This window comes from Schistocerca americana, chromosome 5 (assembly GCF_021461395.2).
Source record: "Schistocerca americana isolate TAMUIC-IGC-003095 chromosome 5, iqSchAmer2.1, whole genome shotgun sequence".
Taxonomy (NCBI): domain Eukaryota; kingdom Metazoa; phylum Arthropoda; class Insecta; order Orthoptera; family Acrididae; genus Schistocerca; species Schistocerca americana.
The window spans coordinates 427434732-427460532 of NC_060123.1; positions in this window are offsets into that span (position 1 = coordinate 427434732).

A 25801-nucleotide genomic window follows, 5' to 3' on the forward strand; every position below is an offset into this window, starting at 1 on the left:
GCGGACCATGTTCACCCCTAGATCCAGTTCGTTTTTCCAGCAGGAGAATGCAGTGTGTCACACAGCTCTCGTGTGTGGTTCGACGAGTACCAGGATGAAGTTACTGCACTCCCTCTTATGTGGTTCGAAGGGTAAATTTACCGCACTCCCCTGGCCACTAAACAGCCAGAATTTCAACCCAATCAAGATCTGTGGGACTACCTTCCTTCCGGTTCGCGCCATGTTTCCTCAAACGAGAAACCTAGTGCAGCTGGGCACGGCACATTATTTAGCATGGCTCCACACCCCCATGGCTTTAACCCGCCATGTCTCACAGCGGTCCACGCTGCGTTATTCAAGCAGTTGATAGGTGCTGACATTAATGTGACTGGACGCTGCATATCACATAACGGCCACAATACCGAAATTGCAGTAAAGTAAATAAATAGCTTGTGCCTGTTAGCGGCGTTTGACTCCTTTTGGTGGTCACGTGTGGTGGCCAAAGTTAGGAGACAGGCTGGAGCAGCAGTGAGTGAATCGATTGCGACACTACGAGCAGTAAGGCCCTGAGATGGTGCTACACTGACCGAGAGAATTGGCAGCGTGAGCTCCGAGTGTTAGTGGTGGTCGGAAATTCCCGTTACAAATTCCTAGGACATGTAGAGGGCTAGTGAGTATAGAACAGTTTGAATAGGAACCCATGTCCGGAATCGTATCGTTTCGGTTCTACGACAGTTTCAGTTCAGATGTGTACCTCGTCAACGTCTGCTTAGGGCAAGAGAAACGTCTCAGAGTTCCCTGTCCTGACGAGAAACAGGGCAGACACGAAGGCGTGTACTACGTCAAACGATCTCCAGATGTCACTTATTGTTCGCTTTGCTGTGAGACCGAGTCAATACCTGTGCATCACCGATAGAGGAAACACGGTGCAGTACGCGTTTGCGGAATACACAGTCATGCTCCTTGTGTATGGCGAAGCTGGAGGTAACGAAAGAGCTACTAGTCGGCTGTATCACGAACGTTTCCCACACCGTCACACTCCATCGCACAAACTGTTTGCCCAAGTCACACAACGGCTATAGCCTGTCAACGAGTTAGCGAACAATTGCGCGTGCAATGGCTCTTAGTCACAGTGCGGTCTTGGACGTCCTACATGAGCAACAATTACGAAGGGTAGCCGTTATGGGTCCTGCAGACTTTCCACAACGCGTCGCCTTCTGCACATGGTTCCTGCACCGTTGCATCGACGCGCCCCTGTTTACACGTCGAGTTCTCTTCACACATGAATGTAGGTTCACAAGGGATTGTGTTCTGAATGCTCGAAATAGCCATGTCTGGGCGGACGAAAACCCTCATGCCACGCATGTTCAGTGATTTCAAGACAGGTTTGGAATTAACGTGTGGGCAGGTATTCTGGACGGTCATGTAATTGGACCGTACCTCCTTCCATCCAAGCTCACGGGTCCCGCATACTTAGTCTTCGTACGACACGTACTGGACTCGTTTTGGAAGCTGTGCCATTGAATGTCCGTCAGGGAATGTGGTTTCAGCATGATGGAGCACCATCTCACTTTTCACTGGCTGTCCAGAGACACCTCAGCAGACGGTATGGTGAAAGATGGATAGGCCGTGGTGGTCCAACCACGTCGCCAGATTTAACCCCTATGGACTACTTCTTGTGGGGTCGTATGAAGAGCCTAATTTATTAGACATTTGTAGAGACAGAGGAAGATCTGCTGGCACGAGTTCTGGCCGTTACATAAGACACTGAAGAGACACCAGGTGGGATGGTGTGTACCAGAAAATACTTCGGAGGTACAATGCGCGTAACAAGGTTGGTGGTCGCCACATCGAGCCGATGTTAGCGTCTCCTAGCCAGTCGTCATAAAAAGAGTGTGATAGAATTTTTTCCGTGCGTGTAAGACCAGTTAACATGTATCGATATAGTGCCACGCACATGGCGAAAGAGAAATAATTTAAACACGACCAAGTGAAGCAATAAACCAAGACTGTGTAAACATTTCACCAATGTGTGTATGTAGAACTTTCATAATTATTTGACGTTTTATGCATTTGATAACTTCGAATCCATGACATATTATTATCTTTCAAAATCATAAATGAGTTAGCGATTATGATCCGTGCCTCAGATAAAAAGGACAATTCAGTACATGTATAAATAGTAAAAAGCATTGTAATAATCTCTTTGTTCTCTTTGGGGTTCGTTACGAGTAACACTCGTGTGTTAAGCAAATGTATATGCTAGTCGTGAGTCTTTTGTTCATGAAGCTTAAGATCCGCCATTAGGCGATTTGCTGTAAAAAGGTGTGTAAAATTAATGCATTTTTGTTTGAATATATAGAGTTTGAGCAAATATAGTTTTAAAATAATTTGTAAAGTTGCCAGCCATTCGTCCCGTAAATAATTTAGACATTTTCAGCATTTAATTTAGCGGAAGCCGCTGCGCCAATCTGCGAGGGCAACGGCCGCAGACGCGGCACATTTAAAAACTATTTATTTCAGGCATCGCAGTCACCTCGCCGGTAAATCGAGGTAACACAATAATATTTAACATTTTCTTACAGCTTCCAGCAGTGCCGGCAGACTATATCATATTATTCAATGCATTTCTCAGTTTGATTTGGAAGGTGCTGTGTGACATGTTCCATGCGGCCGCAAAGAATATAACGAATAACTGTGTTATGATTTTATCATTTTCACATTTTGTGGCAAGGTCTGCTCTGTGAAACTAAACCAATATTTTTCATTTTTTCCCTCAGATTAACAGAACGCGGACTAGCCGCGCGCCTGTTCTAATTAACAGTATTCAAAAATCCACTGCATAACGTAACCAACATTCACTGCTGTAACCATCATTTGAATTTCATTACTGACTTTTCTGAATACTATGCAAAGTAGTGAGTTCAGATACAGTTTTCTTCTTTCTTGATTACGTTACAGTAGCAAGTGAATGTCCCCCACATGATTATCCAGAGCAGATGTGGAAAAGCAATAATTTGATCCACGGTGTGCCACATTTATGATAAAAGTGTTTATTCCCTCTCCCACCCCATAACCACAAGCCGAATAAAATTAACTCTAGTAGTAAAAAAAGTGAGAGGTGGAGTAAGGGAGACGGAATAACTGGCGTCCAACATGGGGCGCGAACAGTTGCAGTGGCCACTATATGTATATATGTGCACAATAACTGATCCAATATACTTCTTTTACAGATGATAATTTATAAATTTATAGATATATTTGTGTAATTAACTTTTATGTATTTGTATAATTGTATAACCATTACTGTTTACTGATATACGTGGTGTATTTACATGTAATCTTCAACCACGGAGACGTACCAGACTGACTATAAGAATCAGAGCACAGTACGACCTGCCACAGTAAAATACTGGGAAATCTGCGCCCAGAATTATAGAGCTAAAAGGTAAGACTACAGTGTAGTCAGTTTGCGTGCAGAGTGCGAGATACTTGACCACTTTCAGGTTGTATTTGGTGTGTGTTTGTATGTATAATTGTTGTAGAATAGAAAGTAGTCTATTAGTGTTTACTTCTTCTTTTTCGCAAGTGTTTATTGTGTTGTGCATAGAATTTAGTAAATATTTTGTATGATTTCGTGTGTTGAAAGTGACTGATAGGATCTGTGTTCACGATTGAAACCATAATTATGGTAGTAAAGCTGAGAAGTCAGCGTACAGAAACCATGAACACAGAAGAACAGCAACCCCACTACGTTGTGGAAGTAGAGGTAGGGGCTGCAACTAACCCCCAGGGTACTGATGACGAAAGGTTAATACCAGATGCGGGGGCGGCGGCACAAGAGATCGTGCCACCGTCTACCAGCACCTTAAATGTAGAACCATCACAAATACCCATGCCAGATGGTGGCAATGGTTTGGGTAGTAATTCTATTCAAAGCTTATTAGAGAGAATCCTAAATTATCAAACTCGATTTGCGGAAGAGCAAGTTGAGAGGGATCGAAAACTGGCGCTTGAATTAGCAGAGAGCGATCGCCAACAGGCTGATAGAGATGAGTATGTTGTGAATTCATTAGCAGCCATGCAAAAAGAGATGGCGATGTTAAAGTCAACATACGAGTCGATTCCCAAATCTGTACAAGACCTATTTGAGCAGGTTGGCAGTTTGCAGTTGGCGAACGCCACCCTAGTAGAAGAACTTAGCATGTTATCCAACCGTATGGAGAAACTTGAAATAGACACTGAGCAAATAGTAGAACAAAAGTTAACCGAACAAGCCACAAAACTAGAAACAGAGGTTACTTCGTGGTTAGAAACTAAAGACAATGACATCGAGTCTAAAATCGAGTCTAAGGTCAAGGCCTATGTAAATGAAGCAACAGTAGAATGCGTAGATATTGGTGTTACCAAACAAATTCAAAGTGACGTGCAGTCTCTTAAGCAAGCGCTTAAGAACGACATACCGAGTTGGCAAATGTCACTGACAAGAAGGTTAGCCGACTTGGAAAAGAGTTTGTCAGGTGTGCACAAGACTAGTGAAAGTGATTATGTGCCACACACAACTAATGTTTTTGGTACCGCAGTTTCTCACGCTGTGAGTAGCAATAATGCTGAATTTAACTCCGACAATGCCAGAAGCTGCAGCACACCTGCTGAGCATGTAGCCTACGCGCCAGGCGCGCCTACGGCTAATACAAAAATGTTAGTCCAAGAGAGCTTGATTAAAAATCGCCAATTTCAAACATTTACTACAGACCGGAAATCGGTGCACCCAGTAGTATTCATTAAGAGCTTTCGCAACGTATTGCCTAGCGTGTGGAACGACCAACAAAAGATCCATTATGTAATAGCGTACATACAAGGAGATGCTGCACACTGGGCTACAGAGGCAGCGGATAGCTGCAAAACTTCCGAGCAATTTGAAAAGGCTTTCCTTTCAAAATGCTGGTCCTCTTGTATGCAGGAGCGCCTAAGGAAGGAAATATATAACCCGGTACAGCATTCGCCACGCCTGGGCAGTTTGCGAAAGTACTTCGAGAAGTACATTAATAAAACCCGCTACTGGGATGAACCGATCCCACCCACAGACATTATCCGGCTGTTGCAATCTCATTTGCCGACTAACATTAAAGAGAAGCTAATCCATGTGCCAGAGACCCACATGGAGCACTTCTTGTCCATCTTAGACTCTGTCGACCTAATTGATGCCAGAAAAGCCTATGAGCATAGTAAAAACAATGGCTCTAATGGGAAAGCCGATAGGAATGGGAACGCACCGCACCCAAGCCCAGGAAACGGCGGGGGCGAAGGCAGGCGACAAGAATATAATACAAACAATAAACGCAGCCCAAACGGTTATAGTTCACCGCCGAATGGCAAAAAGCGGAGGTACGATGACCGGTTCGAGCCCGGACCATCCAACGCAAATACGTGGCGGAATGACAGAGGTCAGTGGAAGAACTATTCTGAAAATAACAGGAATTGGAATGCTAGTCCACGTAGCGACCTAGAGCGTCCAAACCAGCACGGCTACGAAACAAATAGGCAACCACAGCAAAACGTGCCTATAGCACAACCGTGGTGGCCTAGTAAGTCACATGTAAACATCGTTGAGGTCACGGAGGAAGCACATCCGTGTACTTCACAACAACAACAACAACATCCAACAAACTAACTGCGGCCGCGATAATCTCTCCGTCGTTGGCCTTGGTTAAGGGAGAGAGCACGACCACATACATTCCGGGAGTAAACATGATCCGATACAATAACGGTACGAAGATAGAGCAAGAACTATTAGACGAGCCACACGTGTGTGGAAGGTGTAGATAACACGGTGCAGGCTGTGATAGCAGCATGTGTTTACGACGTAGCCGTAAACATTATCATTGATACGGGGGCATCAGTAAGTGTCATAAGTCTTGACTTTTACAAAGTACTGACGAAGGGACGAAGAGTGCCGACCTTCCCAGTCAACAATTGTCGTGTATTCGGAGCAATCAGTGCGAAAGCCCAATCAATTGCGCACCATGTGCAAGTACAGATAAACATTGAGAACGTTGTAACTCTTCAGGCTTTCCCGGCGATCTAATGACATCTTGGGTTGTCGGGTGTTCTGCCGGATATCAGCGTCGTACTTGCACGATATTTCGGTCACGTAGCTCGTGACCTTCATCAGGTGCGACCTGAGACTGCTCCTCGAGTGGACCTGGTGCAGTATGTATGCCTATGGCCTTCCCCCTCCACCAACGGCTTCAGCCGTTGGTGGAGGGGGAAGGCCATAGGCATAAATAATACTGGACCAGGTCCACTCGATGAGCAGTCCCAGGTCGCACCTGATGAAGGTCACGAGCTACGTGACCGAAATATCGTGCAAGTACGACGCTGATATCCGGCAGAACACCCGACAACCCAAGATGTCATTGAGAACGTTGCCATAACGAGCACGTTTCTCGTAGTTAAAGGTTTACGTGTGGACTGCATACTGGGCGTCGATTTCTTACGCGAAAGTGACGCAATTATCGACCTGTCTGCTGGGATTCTGGGTATTATTGATAAGGGGGAGAGGATTGAATTGCCTATGGTACGGACCAAGGAAATATCAAAACCATGCTGCAACCGTATCAATACTAAATATAGAATGTTGCACATAAGTAGTGACTTCATAGCTAACGATCTGTACTACGCAAACAAAAAAGAGAGCGATTTTGACGTAAATATAGATGCTTTTGCTCGTAAGGTATGGGAATCAGAAAAGTTAGATCCTGTACAACAACAACGGTTGACAAAGTTTTTGCTGGAATATACTGATTTATTCTCTGAATGCCCCGGAATAATAAGAGGTTATCAATACACTATAGAAGGAAACCCCACAAAACTTATTGTTGTGCTGCGTACTCCATACCATGGTCAAAGAAGGAAGCAGTGGCGCAGCAAATACGTAAGAAGCTTGTTTATACAATAAACCTTGTAAATAATAGTTATAGGATGATTTATTTTGTGCTTTAGATGTTAAGGATTATGTATTGTAAGTGTAATGTAATATGAATACACCCTGCCATAGAGGATAGTTAACCGATTTCATATGAAATGTGTTGTACAAGAAGATATTAACAAATTCACAACCTATAGCTCCTCAAGCCAGAATTCTATTGAGAAAGTAAACTTTTAATCCTTAAGTAAAAGTCTATTTAAATGCCTTATAGGCATATTCACTTCATAAAGATTTTTAAACTATCTTGCCTTAGTGATAGGAAGGAAATCAATAATAGTACTTTCAAAAACTTGAAAAATATTGTGTTCATTTTACTATAAAGGTATTAAGATGTTTTGTTTTTATTTATGTGATATGCCAAGATATGCCTTCATACTCTGAATAATGTACTATAACCACCAGAGGCGATTTGAAAGAAGGGAACTAAGCATATGTTATTATGCAAAGTACCGAACTTGACAGCATACATTATAGTGTGCGCTCTGTGCTTCAATTGAAGCTGGTGTCTTTGACACAGTAATGATAATTTCATACGCGGGCAACAAATATTTGATCTGCACTAACGACTACATTGTAGTCAACATAAAGACAATGTGTCAAAAAGTAATATTAAATAAGTTATTGCACAAATACGCCCAAGTCAAACTGAGTGCACACTAAGGGACTCGTTAGCTGATGATTTTCTGGCAACTACACAATTCTTATAAAAATCACACACCTCGAATAATGTAAAAGTATGTAATGAAATCTTTGTAGCTGTAAATGTTACGCTCAAGGAACTTTGCAAATTATATGGACTCACAATAATGAGCGTGTAACTGTGGTAACAATATTGTTATCGGTAAAAAAAAAAGAACTGTGTGTTGTAATGCCAGTGATGTGAATATTAGGCATTATATGTCTAGCAGGGACAGACAAGACTGTTGCGTCTACACCTTGTGCAATAAGAACAAAGGTTATCATTTTGGGAACGAACTGTCCACTAGTGGCACTTCCAAACTGAAAAAACCTGATTATGTACATGAATATAAAGTCGAAGTATCCACGCGGGACGATATCTGTGTCGATAGCAAGGAGAAAGTGTGTGTGTTCAATGGATCTTCGCGTGTTGACAGACACCAATTGGTAGGAATACAATCGAAATATGTGTAGTGCAACTCCGCGTGTTATGTACTTTGAGAAAAGTGTCACGGTACGTGCAGTTGTATAGGCCATGAATCCGTAACCGTGAACAACCACGTGTATTTCTCCCCACAGCTAAAAAGTAGCCACGTAAAGCGGTACAAAGTGTTTTCCAGACGGTCAGCAAATGTCCGACCTAAACATTGCCGCTCGGAGCCGAATCAGCTGATCCGGTACCCACTGCGCCTGCGCAAGCGCCGGCTATGTCAACACTACACCCGCTGCGCCAGCGCCGGCGCCGCCCACGTCAACGCCTCCGCTGCCGCTTCGCCTGCTGCGTGCTGCGTCGCCCGCGGCGGGAATCTACATGGTCCAGCCGACGCGCCGCCACGCCACGCACTCACCACCCGACGCCTGCAGCGACCGACGGCTACAGCCAACCTCAACAACGTGCCGACGATCATCGTGTTAACACGTCAGCGTGGAATCACATGTTTGAACTTAGCCTCAGGCGGGCACATAAACATTCTTTCCTACCGTGACGACGTAGATATAAACTGAGCATTTATTATGCAACAGAACATTATATTTCTCGTGCAAGTGAACTAGATCTTGTGACTCAAAACAAATATTTTGACATTCGAGTGAACCTTAATCTCACTGAGTAACGTGCAGGATGTGTGCCCTGACCATATTAGACGTGGTGTGTTTAAAGTTTTGCACACACAACAGAAGTGAAATCAGCGGTAACACACGGTAAGACTTTGGAGTGTGAATAATTTTAACTGTTGTGAGTAATGATAAACTAATAGACATTGTGGCAGACTTGTATATGCCAAGATTAGAATTTGTGCTTGATCAGTGTGATAAACCAATGCAATCTAAGTTTCCCCAAATATGACAATCGTAGCAGGATACTAACATTTTATCCATGCCAATTACGTAGGACAAATATATTGCGAACATTGTGTCGTGTAATAGAGTATGTGTTGAACATTCATGCTGACACAAATCTGGGAAACTCGCGAGACAACTTGGGCCCCGGTGCAGTTTTCCCAGGTTTCCCGATCACCCTGTGCCTAAATGGGGGGGGGGCCTCAACAAGTTAGTTCCTGGGACTAGGTGAGGTCATCTCGCAATGTGGAGGAAGTGTCGTATCCTCAGAAATGGGAAAGACTACAAACACTATACCGTGTAATGAAGGAACTGTGACTAACTGATAGCCTGAGGGACTATTATTATATAAAGTGATGCACTTGTCTTTGTCGACGCAGGTGGCATCAGACAGACAAACCTGTGATGTTCACCGTATGATGCCAGGGGGAAAAGTAGCGTCTCCTGGCCAGTCGTCATAAAAAGCGTGTGATACAATTTTTTCAGTGTGTGTAAGACCAGTTAACATGTATCGATATAGTGCCACGCACACGGCGAAAGAGAAATAATTTAAACACGACCAAGTGAAGCAATAAACCAAGACTGTGTAAACATTTCACCAATGTACTATGTGTGTATGTAGAACTTTCATAATTATTTGACGTTGATGCATTTGATAACTTTGAATCCATGACATATTATTATCTTTGAAAATCTTGTTAAATGCATTAGCGATTATGATCTGTGCCTCTGATAAAAAGGACAATTCAGTACATGTATAAATAGTAAAAAGCATTGTAACAATCTCTTTGTTCTCTTTGGGGTTAGTTACGAGTAACACTCGCGTGTTAAGCAAATGTATACGCTAGTAGTGAGATCCGCCATTAGTCGAGTTGCTGTAAAAAGGTGTGTAAAATTAATGCATTTTTGTTTGAATATATAGAGTTTGAGCAAATATAGTTTTAAAATAATTTGTAAAATTGCCAGCCATTCGTCCCGTAAATAATTTAGACATTTTCAGCATTTAATTTAGCGGAAGCCGCTGTATCAATCTGCGAGGGCAACGGCCGCAGACGAGGCACATTTAAAAAATATTTATTTCAGGCATCGCAGTCACCTCGCCGGTAAAGCAAGGTAACATAATAATATTTAACATTTTCTTACAGCTTCCAGCAGTGCCGGCAGACTATATCATATTATTCAGTGCATTTCTCAGTTTGATTTGGACGGTGCTGTGTGACATGTTCCATGCGGCTGCAAAGAATATAACGAATAACTGTGTTATGATTTTATCATTTTCACATTTTGTGGCAAGGTCTGCTCTGTGAAACTAAACCAATATTTTTCATTTTGTCCCTCAGATTAACAGAACGATGGCTAGCCGCGCGCCTGTTCTAATTAACAGTATCCAAAAATCCACTGCATAACGTAACCAACATTCAGTGCTGTAACGATCATTTGAATTTCACTACTGACTTTTCTGATTACGATGCAAAGTAGTGAGTTCAGATACAGTTTTCTTTCTTTCTTGATTACGTTACAGTAGCAAGTGAATGTTCCGCACATGATTATCCAGAGCAGATGTGGAAAAGCAATATGCCACATTTATGATAAAAGTGTTTATTCCCTCTCTCACTCCATAACCACAAGCCGAATAAAATTAATTCTAGTAGTAAAAAATTGAGAGGTGGAGTAAGAGAGACGGAACAGTGTAATGCAACGGTTCGTTGAGGCTGGTGCCGTAGATGCTGGGTTCTTGTCGTTGTGACTAATGTAAACCATAAGGTGTAAGTTGTAACGCAAATGCGTAAGTATTAACGGAACGAGTCAGTATTCTTTTCAAATGAATTGCAACAATTGTACTGGGTCACGCCTAAGTGCATTCCTCACGTGGGTGTGGATGAGATAGTCATCTGCGTTGAAACTGTCGTAGAACGGAAACGATACGTTTCCGGACATAGGTTCCTGTTCAAAATGTTATGTACTCACTACCCTCTACATGTCCTACAAGTTTGTAATGGGAATTTCCAACCACCCCGCATATTACGTGGGCGGTTCACTGACGTGACTGTTTACGACGGTACTTGGACTAGACTGTTGGTTTTCATCTGTCCTGGAACTCGAATTAGCATCAGGCGATGAGGATGTTCGAAACCAATCTTCTCCTGAAACCTTGGCGTGCTGCTTAAGGAAAACTCTAGTCTCCAGGAGGGAGTATTTTGTGGATAGTTGCACTCTTGCAGACGAAATGTAGACTGTTATTTCAGGTGCAGCTACTCCCAATATCTTGTGCACTTGAAACTACCAGAGTGTGTTTGAAACGTCCCCTTAAAAAAATTGTACATGACTGTGCTTAAACTGACACACAAAATTTTTTAGCGCAACGCAATCTGACTTTCAATAATCCCTACAAAAGAATGGCCCTGACTAACATGAATCACTTACCTCACAAAAATGTTCGTTATTCGAACTACTGCAATACAGCGAGCACCAATACTGCTAGCTAAATAAAAGATTCAAACTACTGAAGGCACTAACTACTGATAGGCATAGTTAGCAAATGAAAGATTTTGATAGAGAACAAACAAGTCATAATATATATAGCAGTTCATGACATCCCTTCTTGCAAATGTATCGTTTATGATGGACACACGTCCAGTTCACCCGCTCTCAAAAATCCCCCATCTCACTTCCCCACATCCACCACTGCTGGCGGCTCACCTCCAACTGCGCAACGCTATGCGCTGTTCACATCCAGCTGCCCAACACTACACTGGCAGACAACAATGCAAACTAGCCACAGACTGCATACAGCACAGCCAGTGATTTTCATACCGAGCGCTACGTGGCGTTACCAATAAGAAAACCTAAACAGCCTACTTACATAGCCCCCATGCTCCCCACAAAAAATTTTACAAATTGTTTTGGGCACTGGCCAATACAGATTTGAAAAAATTTTTCATAATTACAGTAAGAAAGATATCAAATGAACACACTTATTAATACAATGTTGGTCAAAAGCTAAAATTTCCTCACAGTCCATAAAGACAGTCCTGATCATTCATCACAGTAAAACTGCCGTTTCTTTTCTCAAAGTCTGAGCAGTAAAAGACAATGCACACGGAAGTAGTGGATTTCCATGCAGTCTTGAAGAAGTAGCGTTGTCCTTCCAACGGAAAGACAGTGCTAACTGTCGACATGCAGACAGGTCATGGGCCACTACAGAGCAAACCCACAGCGGAGTCAGTCGAAGTTTTGAAGAATACTGGTAAGTAGGTCATCACAGAGCAGACCCACTGTAGTCATGGTAGAGATTACGGTATTGGTGGGCCATCAGAGGTGCAGACCCACTGTAGTCCTTGTAGAAATAATGGTATTGGTGGATCACCAAAGGTGTAGACCCACTGTAGTCCTTGTAGAGATGGCCAGCAGCCATCTGTTGCGACTGTGCAGGTGCACAATCACCATCGAAGAGTCTTGCAGAGAATATAGCAAGTCCATAAACCACCACTTGTGCACTCACAAAGTGTTTGGAATTGTCCTTAGAACCAGCAATGCTGTTAATCAGTCCCTTGCTGAATTATTAATACATGTGCAAACACTAACAGTCCCTACTTCTCACATATTGTCCATATACTATGACCAACAGAAATGTGTGCAGTGAAATGTAACCTACAAGTTACTTAATTTGATGAACTGGTGTCAATTACAATTTTATAACATAAGAATACAATAACAAAGATACAAAATTCACCATTAAAGAACATATGAGCATTGAAACATAACAGAATTAATAATGCCTATAAACATCTTTACAAAGAAAATAACATATTATTAATGCAAATTATATTTGAGGGTAACAGTATTCCTCATCATACTGAATGTAGCTTAGTACTAGAAAAGTTCTACAACATAAATCGTATTAGCTAAACACATAAAGACAGGAAAAACACAAATAGACAAGAGTACACAAACACATAGCAGACTAACACAGGAAGAAAGGACAGGGTTTGTTTTCAATGTAACATTTGGCGCTGCAGTCCAACCCAAAACTTCATTCCAAAGATCTTTCGTCTTATTTCAACATTTGTTTCCACCAAAAAAATCCTATCCAAGCATGCTTTCTGTATTTATATGTTCACATTACCTCATTACCTCATTATTTATTTTCCATTATCTTACCTCATAATTTATTTCCAAGAAATTCCTATCTAAACCTGTTGTCCCTAAACCCTACTTTTTTGTTCATATCCTCTTTCAAAATACTTTTTTGGCCAAACCATTTTCTTATAGCTTCTCAATGCATTTCTTCCAATTCATCACAGTTAGTTTCTTATATAGCCTACCCCCTCTTAAGCTAACTTAAATCTACTGAGCTCAGATGCTAAACTAAGGGATGAGGCAATGTAGCAGCACAAAACAATTAATACAAACAGCAATGAAAAAAATGGAAATTGTCAAAGCAAGCAGCAGCAAATGCAACATTACAACTAATATGAGCCAATGTGCAGCAACAAGAAAAATAAATCAGTAGTAAAACTGGGTTAACAGAGTAATACAAAGTGACATTCAGTAGCACTATGCATGGCAAACAGCAGCAGCAAACGCTATAACTTATACCTAAACATGGCAAAGTTCAAGCAGAAAAAATATTACACTAAAGACAACAATGCAGATAAGGGAAATGTCTGTTCACATATTAATGTCTATGTAATTAAAGTGGAGCACCACAAAAACTTATTCTACAAACAATTACCAAGTAGTTGAAAAGAAAATTATGTATTCAAGTCCTGTGAAGGGAAATGTCTTTTTGTGCTCCTTCGTTTTTTCTTGAAGTAGATTATAAAGTTACTATTTACTGGATCTGTAGGCATAAAATATCTATATTAGTACATCTATAAAATTTTATTTTAACCAATGCTGCAGTGCAGCTAGAAACTAGATATTAAACAAAATGAGCAAACTCTCAACTAGAAAGACAATAGATGTAAAATGTTTCTCATCATTTCATTAGGCATTTTAGTAAATATCATAAATTAAGAGCTCCACAGTATAATCACATGTTTTCAAGTTTGAGCGTGTCGTATTTGCGATGCTTTCTACAAAGAAATATCAATAGCGAGGATAATGGCCTCTTTTTTTTCTCCACCTAATGGCTTTCTTTTGTCAGACGACTATCTCTCAGGTGGGCGCCCAAAATGCATTATGTCTAGGTTACTTAGCTTTACTTACCGAAATATTTGCGACAGCAGTTTCCACTACAGGACAGTCTCATATAAAATAAAAAATTCAAAGGTTGGAAATTTGTGTTATAAATGTGTAGAAACAAAATCCTACAACTATAACAGTATCCAAAAAATTTTCGCCAGCATTGTGATACATTCACGCATTTACTCATGTTTCATAACTCTTAAAGTACGATTCTTGGTTTCCAACATCCTTTTTCACAAGTCAGAGTCCCTAATCACTACTCATTATTCCTTACCTTATTACACATATACATATTCGTCGACACTTCTTGAATATTTCATCATAATAAATACATATCATAATAAACATTCCTCAACAGCATAATACACATCGTCATCGTAATAATAACATCATAACACCTCAGTCAAATCTCAAAAACGTCGTAGCTTTCTGCAATAATTCCAAAACCTAAAAAAATTCTCTGCTCATTTCAATAGTGTCATCTACTTCAAACGTACTTTAAAATCATGATCCCATACCAAACACATCATTCAAAACTCTCATAGTATCACAATGGTTCCGAAAAAATATGAACAGTTCACAAAGTACAGACAAAATACAATTTCGTAAGTATGAAGTTATCCAACTGTGTAATTGCATAAACATTTGTCACTGACGTAGTAAAAAAAAAGTTTATCTCTCAGTTAAACGATCAGATAGCTGTGTAATTTATGTGTTAGAGATATATGGTACCGATGTGTAAAGTTGTATAAGCAAATACCATATTAGCTACAGCTCCTTGTGCTTGCCAGACACATGGTACACAAAGTAGGCGTATACCCCCTGAGGATTAAGGTAATTATACCCTCATGTGTTACAGATTACAGCAATGGAATGAAATGTATCACGGAAAACTTTCTTTGTAATTCAAAAATCTTGAAAAATAAATGGTTTAAGTACAAAATTAATCACTCAAATGCGTGTCCTGTAGCGCTAAATGTGCGTATTGCTGTAAGATAATTCTGTGGAAGTGTCGTAGTTATCGTCCTCTGTAAGCAAAGTTCTGCTGAAGTCAATGTACTTACATCATCATAAACAAAAGTGAAATGCTTTGCGTATAGATATCATAGTTATTATGCTTACTGCTGTGATGAAGAAAGTACTGTACTATAATGCATTGTTGTGCTACGGAAAAGGCTGTCTCATTGTAGCAATACCACAAAAGTTACTACTAAAACATGTTTTCCTTTCCAGAAGAATTCAGAAAAACTGTGGAGATATACAACAGATACACCGCAAAAGCAACAATGTAAATTGTGTCACACATTAGTAGCGTCGTCATATAGTCATGTAGCTGTCAAATAAACTAACCACTGTGTCATCTGGTATCTCTCAGAAAGCGCTTTAAATCCATAATGTATTTTCAAGTAAACCAAAATGTTGCAGTAAAATCTCATTAGCAGTACTGGTATGTGTTCAAAGAATGTAAGCCTTGTGGTCGTTACGTAATTGTGCAACTAACAAGCATGAATGTACACACACAATAACACTGTGTCGTCTGTTCACCATAACAATGCATTTGTAATTACTGTCTAAATATTTTCCCTAGGTTCTAGACTGGATAGTTAATTTTAAAACATAGTTGCATGTTAACAGTTTCTAAGTGTGCCAAAGAGTACTAGTAATGTGAAGCGAAAAATATTATGGCAGAGGCTAAGTTAAAAAGCAGATTATGGCTCAAGAAACGGTCCTACATGTCAAATGTGGTGCAATCCTTTACCCTTTCTAGTACGCAGAGTTTCAACTCTGTATACGTCAGTAAGAAATGCTACAACTTTTCTCAACGTTAGTGTCCATGTTATTTTTCTCCAAGCCAGCCGGCGCACGTGGCTGCCTGCGGTGTGAGTCATTGCCTACTGTCTCTTTGTTGGTGTGCGTCGTTATTGGGCATTGGAGATCTAACTTCAACAAATTCACCTTCTCGAGAAGGCCCTGCCCTGTTTGAATCCCACCAGTTCTGATGAAATTCAGGTCTGTCGTTACGATTATATCGTCTGTCATCATGTCGGTAGATTCCATAGTTTCTTTCTTGTCGGGAACGTGGTGGAGAATTTCTCCCTGAATCGTAACTGCATGCTGAACTGTTGCGTCTGAAGTTATTCTGTCTCCCTTGATAATAATTATTTTGGTTTCCATATTGTCTGTTTCTATCATTGTCTCTGTCACATTCATTACTACGGAAATGCCATCTTTCTCTGTAACTATTACTCTGCAAGTGGTTGTCGTACGGGTGGTGTCTGTTTTGGTCACGATTTGCGTTGTAAGAATAGCCTTGTCGTGTCCAGTTATTATTTCTGTCGTCACGGAATTGAGATGCATGTGACCTGTAATTGTTGTGCTCCTGTTTTCGAGTTCTGCGATTGTCAGCGTCAATTTCCAATTCTTGTAAGAGTCCCTGAAAAGCTTCAATGTCGCCTTTGCAACGTCTTGCCAAAATAATATGTCGTAAATGTTCAGGCAATTTGATTAAGCAAATGCGGATGAGTTCTGAGGGGCTGTAAGGGTTTGACGGGCACTTATTCTTGTGCAACATGTCTTCAAAATATTTCACAAGATTGGAAAATCCAGATTGTTCGAAATGTTTCATCATTATGATGTTATGTTTTACTCGGTCTTGTGTAGCTTGAGACCAATATGCTGAGAGGAAGGCAAGATAAAATTCTCCTTCTCTGTGACAATCGTGAATGACCGATCGCATTCTTACAGCTGGTTCATTTTCTAAATAGCCACACATAGATTCTAATCTGTGCTCTAATGCCCAGTTGGGAGGAAAACAATGATAGAATTGATCAAGCCACGTTTGTGGATGAATGTCGTTGCCGGAATTCTTAAATGTTTTGAATTTACGTGTAGTAATAAACAGCTTATAGTCAAAATCATCATGTCGGCGAGTCGCATATCGGTCATTGTTACTTCGTTTCGGCGGTTCCATCTCAAAATTCGGTGTACCTTGCCAATTTCTTTCATAATTTCCGAAGTATTTCTCTTTGGTGTTGCGTATTAATTTGATTCTGATTTTGTTTGAATTTCCTAATTTGTTCGCACTCTTCTGTGTCAGTGAAGGCTGCAGGTCTTGTGTCATTCAGATCATCATCCACCTTTGTAGATAAGTTAGTGAACTGATCCGAAAGTTCGGCTACTTTCTCCAATAGTGAACTTATTTCCTCAGTGTGTTTTTCTGAATCAAGTTTCAGAGTGTCCATTTGTGCTGAAATCGTATCTAATGTGTCCTATAACTTTCCCTGACTTTTTGCAAGTTGCGTAACCAAATCGGTTGATGCAACTGAGTCAGTTTTAGCTTGCAAGGTCTCATGATTTTCATGAACAATAGTTTGCAGTTCTTTTATGGCTGCTTCGTGATTCTGTAATGCATTTTCATGCCGCGAAAAATAGGTTCAAAATGCTCACAAATATGAATTTTTACGTCATTACAGACTTTTTGACATTTCGATTCGATTTTAAGTAACTGAGCAGTTAAACGTACACGTGTTTGTTCAAGCGTTTGTTCGAATGAGTCCAACTTTTGAAGCTGTTGCTGTGTTTGTCTCTGATTTTGTTCCATCGTGTCTAACTTTTGAAGATTTTTGTTCCATTGCGTCTAACTTTTGAAGCTTTTGTCCCATTTGTTGTATTAATTGTAACAACAATGCACTGGTGTCTGAAACATGTTCCTCAGTGCTTTTCGGCAGCGAATTTGCACCGGCAACATTCACATTTTGAGGAGCAGAAAAATGTGTCTTTGCTTATTTGAGAAAACGGCGAGGACCCAAAACCTGAATCTACAGTATTTTCGAGATTGTGTCCTGTCATTTCGGATTCCTGAGGCGAGCTGTTGCCGACAGATCGATCGATAATGCTTCCCTGTTCACTAATTGTTTCACTGTCTACGCCATTATTTGCCGCCCGCTCCATTTCCATATGCACAATTGCCAAATTACTACTTCTAATGTCTGTTAATTCATTACACAGTGGTGCTGGTAAGCTACGCTCGTCATCACTATTATTTCTCAGTTTACTTTGGAGCCTAGTGTTACGTTTTTCACACGCCATTATTGTCACAATATTTCACACGATAACACAGATAAGCACAATTTGAAGATCAAAAATAAGAGAAAACGTTAACATAGCACTGAAAATAACATCTAGTTAATTGCAAGCGCAGCTGCGAAATACTTTGTGTGAATCTACATGCATGCCACAACTGTTTTACTGTACAACAATGAAAGACTGCAACTACAAAGGAGATTCTCTCTACAATTTGCTCTAGCAATAAACAAAAGCTACACTAATTACACAAACTACAAGAAAAAATCAGAAGATTCCAGTGAGGTATTCTCGGCTAAGGGTCGACATATGAATCGTCCCCTTAGAAAAATTATACATGACTGTGCTTAAACTGACACACAATATTTTTTAGCGCAACGCAATCTGACTTTCAATAATCCCTACCAAAGAATGGCCCTGACTAACATTAACCTATACCTTTCATAAATCACTTACCTCACAAAAATGTTCGTTACTCGAACTACTGCAATACAGCGTGCGCCAATACTGCTAGCTAAATCAAAGATTCAAACTACTGAAGGCACTAACTACTGATAGGCATAGTTAGCAAATGAAAGATTTTGATAGAGAACAAACAAGTCATAATATATATAGCAGTTCATGACATCCCTTCTTGCAAATGTATCGTTTATGATGGACACACGTCCAGTTCACCCGCTCTCAAAAATCCCCCATCTCACTTCCCCACATCCACCACTGCTGGCGGCTCACCTCCAACTGCGCAACGCTACGCGCTGTTCACATCCAGCTGCCCAACACTACAATGGCAGACAACAATGCAAACTAGCCACAGACTGCATACAGCACAGCCAGTGATTTTCATACCGAGGGCTACGTGGCGTTACCAATAAGAAAACCTAAACAGCCTACTTACATGTTCAACAGTCTGTTTCTAGACTGCTGGTGTCTTGGCTTATGCAAGGGAACTAGATTGTGTCGCAGCCAGAGCATTTCCGACTTGTGGATGCCACTAATTAGGAAATGGGTGCGTTGCTGATGGAGCTCGTTGCTGCTGCTATGTATACGGTGCGTGAATGGGACGTGACCCTTCTGTACAAAATGGTCTACTGGCCAATCATTTAATCAGGTGTTTTCCGTATTAAACTTATATAAAACAGTGAATCACATTCGGTGGGCAACGGGTATTGTATTAGTCTATAGTCCTTAATTTTCACAAGTACTTGTTATTGTTAAACGTATGTAACAAGTTATATGATATATGATGTGCCTTTGGGGGGGGTGGGGGGGGCGAAGGATTGACAGTTAAGTGGACCACCACATATTAGTTTTATGTTGTTTACCTTCCCTAAGCTGGTTAAACTTTAAACTCTGAGCTGGCAGGATGTCGTTTAAAGCCATGTTCTTCTGCATATCTTAATTATTTTGTGAAGTATTATTTGGTGCTTCACTAGCATGTTGTTTCTCTTTAAAATTCCAAGCCTGCAGTACGGTTTTAAAACATGAAGCATTTTAAGTGAGTGGGTAGAAGGAAGTTTTGTCATACGTGTAAAGGTTTAATATGTATACAGATTACAGCCTTTTCTTTTGGCCAAATCCTAATGCGATTTATTTTGCAAACCATCGGAGGATCCGCTGTATATACTAATTTTTAAGTGGTTATGGATGACGTTTAAGCATTGGCTGCCTGTAACAAGGGAAGGAATGTTCTTTCAAAGAAGCGAAACAAACCACTCATTGTAAATTATCTACTGTTTAATTTTGGTAGCAGATAATCATTTAAATTATTTTTCTTTCTTTTTGGCATCGTAATATTTTTCATTGGTAAATGTTAAGCAGTCGTTCTGCATTTTTTAAAATGATTCCCGCTCCCACTACTGTTCTCTGGCACAAAATTTTGCAGTGAAAGATCACTACAACTGAAACGTCCCCTTTTTGAAGAATTATACACCACTGTGCTTAAACTGACACACAATATTTTTAGCGCAACGCAATCTGACTTTCAAAAATCCCTACAAAAGAATGGCCCTGACTAACATTAAACTATACCTTTCAGAAATCACTTACCTCACAAAAATCTTCTTTACTCGAAATACTGCAATACAGCGAGCGCCACTACTGCCAGCTAAATAAAAGATTCAAACTATGGAAGATACTAACTACTGATAGGCATAGTTAGCAAATGAAAGATATTAATAGAGAACAAACAATGTATTTACCTTAAGAGTCATAATATATATAGCAGTTCATGATGAAACGTCCCCTTTGAACAATTTTACACGAGACTGTGCTTAAACTGACACACAATATTTTGTTACCGCAACGCAATCTGACTTTCAAAATTCCCTACAAAAGAATGGCCCTGACTAGCATTAAACTATACCTTTCACAAATCACTTACCTCACAAAATCTTCGCTGCTCAAGCTACTGAAATACAGCGAGCGCCACTACTGCCAGCTAAATAAAAGATTCAAACTACTGAAGGCACTAACTACTGATAGGGATAGTTAGCAAATGAAAGATATTAATAGAGAACAAACAATGTATTTACCTTGATATCATCATATATAAATATACCAGTTCATGAAAAATTACAAAACTCCGCCATCTCTCTCCACACATCCACCACTGCTGGCGGCTCACCTCCAACTGCGCAACGCTATGCGCTGTTCACATCCAGCTGCCTAACACTACAATGGCGAGAATTACAACAATGCAAAGCAGCCACAGACTGCACACAGCACAGCCAGTGATTTTCATATTGAGCGCTACGTAACGTTGCCAATAAGAAATCCTAAACAGCCTACTTACATAAGAACCTCAACAGCCTACTTACATAAAGATAACATAAACAGCCTACTTACATAGCCCCCATGCTCCCCACAAAAATTTTACAAATTTTTTTTGGGCAGTGGCCAATAACGATTTGAAAAAATTTTTCATAATTACAATAACAAAGATATCAAATGCACACGCTTATTTATACAATGCTGGTCAAAAGCTAAAATTTTTGTCACAGTCCATAAAGACAGTCCAGATTGTTCATCACTGTAAAATTTCAGTGTTTTTCTCAAAGTCTGAGCAGTAAAAGAAAATGCACACGGAAGTAGTGGATTTCCATGGAGTCTTGAAGAAGCAGTGTTGTCCTTCCAACGGAAAGACAGTGCTGACTCTTGACATGCTGACAGGTAATGGGCCACAATATAGCAAACCCACAGCAGAGTCATTCGACGTTTTGAAGAACATTGGAGGTAGGTCATCACAGAGCAGACCCACCGTAGTCCTGGTAGAGATTACGATACTGGTGGGCCACCAGAGGTGCAGACCCACTGCAGTCCTTGTAGAAATAATGGTATTGATGGATCATCAAAGATGTAGACCCACTGTAGTCCTTGAAGAGATGGCCAGCAGCCATCTGTTGTGACTGTGCAGGTGCACAATCACCACTGAAGAGTCTTGCGGATAATGTAGCAAGTCCATAAACCACCACTTGTGCACTCACAAAGTTTCTGGAATTGTCCTTAGAACCAGCAATGCTGTTATCCAGTCCCTTGCTGAATTATTAATACACTTGCAAACACTGACAGTCCCTACTTCTCACATATTGTCCATATACTATGACCAACAGAAACGTGTGCAGTGAAATGTAACTTACAAGTTAATAATATCATGAACTGGTGACAATTACAATTTTATAACATAATAATACAATTACAAAGGTACAAAATACATCATTAAAGAACATAATAATACAGATAACATTTGTAGTACAGGCTTTACAAAAGAATCGAAATAACATATACATCAGTGTTACAGGAATTATGAGATAAGTAGATACATAAAAGATCACAATAACTCTTGAAACGTCAACTTCACACATGAGCATTTAAACAGAATGAATAATGTCTAATATCTTTACAAAGTAAATAACATATTATTAATGCCAATTATATTTGAGGATACCAGTATTCCTCATCATAGTGAATGTAGCTTAATATTAAAAGAAGAAAAAATTCTATGAAACTACACAGAGACAGGAAGAAAACAAATACACAAGGGTACACAAACATATAGTGGGATAACACCAATAGGAAAGGCCAGGGTTCGTTTTCAGTGTAACATTTGGTACTGCAGTCCAACCCAAAACTTCATATATCTTTCCTCTTATTTCATCCTTTGTTTCCACCAAAAAAAAATTCTATCTAAGCATGCTTTCTGTATTTATATGTTCACACATTTCTTACCTCAACATTTATTTCCTAGAAAATCCTACCTATACCTGCTTTCTGTACGTTTTTCGTATAGATTCTCAATGCATTTCTTCCAATTCATCGCAACTCATTCTCTTCTATAGTCTACCCCCTCTTAAGCTAACTTAAATCTACTGAGCTCAGATGCTAAACTAAGGGACGAGGCAATGCAGCAGCACAAAACAATTAACACAAACATCAATGACGAAAAAAATTCAAATTTGCAAAGCAAGCAGCATTAAACCTGGCTTAGCAGAGTAACACAAATTAAAATTCAGTAGCACTACGCCTGGCAAACAGCAGCAACTTATACCTAGACATGACATAGCTCAAGCAGAAAAAATATTACACTAAAATGGCCATGTCTAAAACCTATGTCACATCTTAACACTAGAGTGATGCATCACGAGAACTTACAATAGCAGATAAGTTACCAAATCGTAAAGAAATTATTTATGCAATTCCTGTGAAGGGAAATGTCTATTTATGTGCCCTCGTTTTCTTGTAAGTAGATCATAAATTTCTTAGTGACTGGATCTGTAGGCATAAAATAACTATATTAGTACATATATTAAATTTTATTTTAACCAATGCTGCAGTGCAGCTAGAAACTTGATATTAAACAAAATGTGTAAATAAATACATAAAGCAAGCCATATGGCATTTTTCTTAACTAGTAAGACAATAGCTGTGAAATGTTTCTCATCGTTTCATTAGGCATTTCAGTAAAATATCATAAATTACGAGCTCCACAGTATGCTTTCAACAAGGAGATGTCAGTAGCGCGGACAATGGCCTTCCCTTTCCTTTTTTTTTTTTCTACCTGTGCTTCTGACGAGGCACTCACACTAATGGCTTGTTCTCCAGGCGTCTGACACAGCTGGGTGCCCGCAACGCATTACGTGCAGGTGGTCACTTAACTTTCGTACGGAAATATTTACGACAGGAGATTCTGCTACCGTGGTAGTCTCATATAAAAATATTTCACAGGTCAAGAATTAGCGTTGCAAATCTGTAGAAACAAAACCCTATAAATATAACAGTGTCCAAAAAAATTTTCGTCTGCATTGTAATACATTCACACATATACACACACATTTCATAACTCTTAAAGTACGTTTCTTGGTTTCCAACATCCTTTTCATAAATCAGAGTCCCTAACCACTATTGATTATTCCTTACCTTATTATACATATACATATTCGTCGACACTTCTTCAATATTTCATCCTGAGAAACATGTAGCATAATCAAATTCCTCATATACGGTATCATCATCTTATTGATCATAAACATACCTCAACAGCATAATACACATCGTCGTCGTAATAATAACATCATAACACCTCAGTCAAATCTCAAAAACGTCGTAGCTTTCTGCAATAATATCAAAACCTAAAAAAATTCTCTGCTCATGTCAAAAGTGTCAGCTGCCTCAAACGTACTTTAAAAATCATGATCTCATACCAAATACATCATTCAAAGCTCTCATAGTATCACAATGGTTCCGAAAAAATATGAAGAGTTCACACAGTACAGACAAAATACAATTTCGTAAGTGTGAAGTTATCCAACGGTGTAATTACGTAAACATCTGTCACTGACGTAGTAAAAAAAATGTTTATCTCTCAGTTAAATGATCAGATAGCTGTGTAATTTGTGTGTTAGAAAAATATGGTACAGATGTGTAAAGTTGTATAAGCAAATACCATAATAGCTAGGGTTCCTTGTGGTTGCCACACACATGGTACACAAAGTAAGTGTGTACCCCCCTGAGGATTAATGTAATTATACCCTCAGGTGTTACAGATTACACCAATGGAATGAAATATATCACGGAAAACTTTCTTTGTAATTCAAAAATCTTTAAAAATAAATGTTTTAAGTATAAAATTGATCACTGAAATGCGTGTCCTGTAGCGCTAAATGTGCATCTTGTTGTAAGATAATCTCTGTGGAAGTGTCGTAGTTATTTTCCTCCGAAAGCTAAGTTCTGCAGAAGCCAATGTACTTACCTCATGATAAATAAAAGTGAAATGCTTTGCGTATAGATATCGTAGTTATTATACTTATTGGCGTGATGAAGAAAGCACTGTACAGTAACGTAATGTTGTGCCACGAAAAAGGCTGTCTCATTGTTGCTATACCACAAAAGTTACTACTAAAACATGTTTTTCTTTCCAGAAGAATTCAGAAAACTGTGCAGATATAAAACAGAAACACCGCAAAATCAACATTGTAAATTGTCACTCATTAGTAGTGTCGTGATAAAATCGTGTAGCTGTCACATAAACTAACCTCTGTGTCATCTGGTATCTCTCAGAAAGCACTTTAAATTCAGAATGTATTTTCAAATAAACCAAAATGTTGCATTAAAATCTCATTAGCAGTACTGGTAAATGTTCTAAGTATGTGAGCCTTATAGTCGTTACGTAATCGTGCAACAAACAAGCAAGAATGTACACACACAATAACACTGTGACGTCTGTTCACTATAACAATGCATTCGTCATTTCTGTTTTAAAAATGTTCCCTAGGTTCTAGACTGGATATTTAACTTCAAACATTGTTGCATGTTAACAGTTTCTTAAGTCTGACAAAGCATACTAAAAGTGTGAAGTGAAAAGTTATATGACAAAGACAAAGTTAAAAAGCAGATTATCTTTCAATAAATGGTTTTACATGTGAAATGTGGTGTAAACCTTTACTCTTCCTAATACGCAGAGTTTCAACTTCAACGCAATTATCATGTGGTATACGTCGGTAAAGAATGCTAAATCTTTTCTCAAGGCTAGCGTCTTTGTTATTTTTCCTTGAGCCAGCGGCCGCACGCAGCTGCCTGCTGTGCGAGTCATTGTCTGTTCCTTTGTTGGCGCGCGTCGTTATTGGGATTTGGAGACCTAACTTCTACGAATTTACCGTGACGAGAGGGCCCTGCTCTGTTTGAATCCCGCCAGTTCTGATGCAATTCAGGTCTGTCGTTACGATCATATCGTCTGACGTCATGTCGGTAGATTCCATAGTTTCTTTCTTGTCGGTCACATGGTGGAGAATTTCTCCCTGAATCGTAACTGCGCGCTGGTCCGTTGCGTCTAAAGTTATTCTGTCTCCCTTGATAGTATTTATTTTGGTTCCCGTATTGTCTGTTTCTGTGGTTATCTCTGTCATATTCATTACTACGGAAATGCGATCTTTCTCTGTAACTATTATTACTCTGCCAGTGGTTGTCATATGGGTGGTGTCTGTTTTGGTCACGATTTGTGTTGTGAGAATAGCCTTGTCGTGTCCAGTTATTGTTTCTGTCGTCACGGAA